At 37.2% G+C, this 4,223-nt stretch overlaps 1 long non-coding RNA gene across 1 annotated transcript; it reads left to right on the forward strand.

Annotated features, from left to right (window-relative positions):
* The first annotated feature begins 330 nt into the window (after positions 1 to 330).
* Positions 331 to 3,708, forward strand: LOC132508541 (uncharacterized). The gene is made up of 3 exons (XR_009536625.1): positions 331 to 415; positions 2,540 to 2,628; positions 3,600 to 3,708. It is a non-coding gene; the product is annotated as an uncharacterized LOC132508541 (long non-coding RNA).
* Positions 3,709 to 4,223: the final 515 nt, after the last annotated feature.

Below are 4,223 nucleotides of genomic sequence, written 5' to 3' on the forward strand. Positions count from 1 at the left end.
ATTAGTTTTGGGCATAATTCAATGAGCAAAATAACCCTTTTAAATCTTTGGAACAGAGAAAGGAGTTTCAAATTAAAGACCGTATTTTAATCAACTTACAGTTAATTTTTTAGATTTCGGTTTTAAATTAATTGCTTATGATTTGTTTTGAAATATGAAAAGCATTTATTATAAAATAAAATGTAAAGATAAATATCAATTTCAGGTCTTCACGTAGGCATGGGGCTGATATTAGTGAAACTGTGATCCAAGTGGCTCAAGAACAAAATAGGATTGACCTTTAAGGCTGAAGGCAGAGAGTCAGCGACTGAAAATGTTCCAGTGGCTCAAGTGTCCCCAAGCCACCAAGATGCCCCCAAATAGGAGAGCTGAGAAGTTTGGGTCGCTACCATCTCCAACACAGAAATGGGCCAAGGTAAATGAAACTTCCCTAATATTTTATTTATTTCCAATCAGCTGCTGCCACCTGGAAATGATATTATTATGATGACTTTATTCATTGCAGAAAAGTTTGAGTTGTTGAAGATTTAGTACAGGGTATGACCATCTATACCAAATCATTCAATTTATATGCAGAGACTATTGAAAATTTATTTTAGTATGGGCCATAAACTATGTGCAACACAAGATTCATCTGTAGTGTAATTTTTATCAGCTTCTGTGGGAATAAAATTGTTCCGTTTGAGTTTAAAGGCCTGACATCAAAAGTCAAAAGGCAAAACCTCACCCTAAAACTGAACCTGCCTTACTTAAGATGGAAGAATAATGCAGTTACCACCCTTACTATACACAGATTATAAAAGTAAGGAACCACTTTTGCAGTAAGTCAAATTGTTAGATCATATTTTTATACCACTAAATCCTAGCAATATAAAAAAAATAATGTCAGGAAGTCTACAAATGATTCAACAGCAAGTTGGGGCTTGGAAACAAAAAGAATTACATAGTACACACCTGTATCAGCTTAGCTATAATTATGTAGATAAAATTATATGTATATTTTTCATTCAGTAACCATTTATTCAATTCAATTCAGTAGATAACAATGGATAACCTGCCACATACAATAGTAGTAGTAGGGCTCAGTAGTTGTAGTGCATGGGCTTAGTTGCTCTGTGACATGTGGGATCTGCCCAGACCAGAGCTCGAACCTGTGTCCCCTGCATTGGCAGGCAGATTCTTAACCACTGTGCCACCAGGGAAGTCTGAACATAGGGTTTAAGGTAAAGATTTGGTAGGAATTTGTATAGAAATGGCCATAGAATTAGATGAAATTTAGGGAAAAAATTAATGACTCGGCTTGGTACATGTTGAGTTTCAGAAGTCTATAACATATTCATAGCTTATTTTTTTAAGTTCTGTTCTAGCTGTAGACTTACGTCTTTTATAAACTTACAATCTAGATATGTATGACCCAAAATAAAGTATGTCATTTAGTTGTAACCTCAAGGTTTTTCTTGGGGAAATTTTAAACCTGATAGTAGGAAGCATTATTAATATAAAATAAAGAAAACATTTTCTAAAAAATTCTAGGTATAAGTATTTTAATAAGACAATTGAATGCCTAATTGGGGCATATACTACTTAACTATAGGTTACAATTATTCGCAGAAGAATACTGCCGATGTGAAAATCAATAATTAGGTTTCAAATGTAAGTCAATACATGACTGAATAAATCCTGTTTCAAGAATAAACTCATGTGTGTTTTAAAAGTAGTCATGGTTCCTCCACCCAATGCCAAATCACTCAATCAACTCAGCAAAAGTGTATGTAGATCTTTAAAATGATGCTCTGGAAGACATAACTGGTAAGTTTATGGGGAAAAACTGTGAAGCTTCAGAATTTACTTAAAGTTACAATTTCAAGAAAAAATATAGAATTTATTTTGCTGCCAACTATATTGGGGAAACTGTAGACTTTTTCTAAAGGAAAAAAAGAAGTTATGTCTTTGCTTTGTCATTTGCTATTCCAAGTGTTGATAGGTTTGGAGTTAGGATGTCTTTTTCCATGTCAGATTCTACATAAGAGGAGAGGAGGAAAATTTGGGGGGTAAAGGGCTACACAAAACAGATCCTACAAGTGAGGAAAGGAGGATGAGAGAGCATGAAAAAAGTGACTTGGGATTGAAAACTTCTTGACAAAGTTCAAGAATGTGGGAATAAGATCAGGCACAGAGGGAGGGGGGCACGCAGGAAGGAAGGTTGTAAAGGGATGAACATAGAGGCAGAAGGCTATTAGGAAGGAAAGCTGACCACAAGTTGATGCTAGGGAGAAAGCAGGCAACAACATCGAACGTAGACATTACTTAGTGCCAATCCACATGTATGGAATGCATTCATCTTTTGGGATGATGATGAAGATGGTCATAAAAACCCAGATCTCTACATAGTTTCAAAAATGATAGAATAGGAAGAAGATTGGGGATTTTAAAGGAAAAGAAGGAATTGGCATGATCAAGAGAAGAAAGGGATTGATCCAAAACAGAGTGATGGTGTGATGGTTGACAGGTGGGTGTGTTCCATTCTCTTTTGTTTTAGCATGGAGGAGACCAGAAACTGTTTGACTGAAGGCCACCAGACAGCCTCAGAGGAACCAAAGAGAGCCTCAAAACAGAAGACCAGAAAAGGTACTTTAAATAAGAGCACAGAATTTAAAATATAGAGCAAATTTAGTAAAAATAGACCAGCATAGCATGCCTCAGCAGTGGCTCTCAAAAATTTTCCACTGTGTACACATGATTGAGAATGTTCGTGTGTTCCATGCTCTCATGGGAGTATATGATTTCTGGCAAATTAACTGTAATTTCACCCAATTCTCACCCACTCAAGAAAGCCTATCGAGGTGCAAAGAAGAAAAAGTAACAATTGAATCCCCTCCCATTTATACAAATCACTCACATGTATGAGCCAGAAAACAAGAGAAAGGGAGAGTCCAGAGCTATGGATTAAGGGGTTAATGTGTTATCAGAGAAATGGACAGGGGGCTTTTGTGTCTTAGTCATTTCACATTAAAAGAAAGGGAAGGGACCTGTGGACCTCTGGCTCATGAGAACCTCTGATGAACTGATGAAGTTGTTTGAATAAATGAGTCTTGAGAATAAAACTTTTGTTGAAAAGGAAAAGTTTTGGTGAAGGGCGAAAACTGGGGAGGACAGAGAAGAAGGAAAGGATATGAATGCAAATGACGGCAGACAGAGGATCTGGGAAGGGGTCCTCAGAGCAGAGAGGGGACTGCTGTCCTGGTCTTGTCAGTGTTTCATTGTTGGACAGAGAACAGGCATCGCCCCAAGATCTAGGGTCCAGGCTGAGTGATGAGGCCAAATTTGCGGTCCTTTATAAAAGCAGCCTTTTCGTCCTTTAGGTGGTTAACAGGCTGGTGGGTCAGATATATCAGTTCTTTTCCTCTCTGTCTCCTTTCTTCCATTTATGAAATCTTCCTGGGCAATGTGTATTTTTCAATCTTTAGGTACCACTCAGTCCTAGGGGATTTTCCACAAGGACTTACAAAAATGCAGATTACACTGTAAAAATGCTTTTCAGTCAATAAAAATCCTGTTTCACTGGGCAAATTTCTTTATGATGTTTAACTTTGGTTCAGGTCCTGATTCCGAGAAGTGAAATTTGGTGGCGTGAGAAGGAAAAACAACGTGGAAGGAAGAAAACCCCAAGATAGCCATTTAAAACTCCACAATCAGACCTTGTTTATGTGATATGGACTCAGAGCTTTCTCTTAAAAAATGCACGCGATTAAGAAAATGCTTTGAGAACATAATAATAGGTCCCTGAAATCTGAGATCCACCTCTCATCTTTCTAACTCTTGGGAACGCAGTTAATAAGAACTTATGTTTTTAATACACTGATTCTTAGCAACAAAGTAGTTCTTTAATTAGTACTAAACTTGAATAATGCATCGTCTATTATCTTGCACGGCACATAACATTCGGTAACTTGTACTGGCAGATTTGTTTACGTATGTCACCACCGTACCTGTAATTTAGTTTAATGCCAGGTCAGTGTGCCAAGTGTGTGTGTCTGTGTTTTTAAAGCTTTCCCCAACTGTTGTTTCATGGGGCTTCACAGTAGTAACTAAACAGTGTCTACATTTGGAAATATAGTGACGGTCCCTTGCAGGTAGCTATAATATTCTTCACTTACACTAGGGCATTGAATGGCTAGCTTTTTAGGGAATGATTTAATACTATGTTAAAAAATGGGAAATAT

Source organism: Lagenorhynchus albirostris, chromosome 18 (genome assembly GCF_949774975.1).
Source record: "Lagenorhynchus albirostris chromosome 18, mLagAlb1.1, whole genome shotgun sequence".
Taxonomy (NCBI): domain Eukaryota; kingdom Metazoa; phylum Chordata; class Mammalia; order Artiodactyla; family Delphinidae; genus Lagenorhynchus; species Lagenorhynchus albirostris.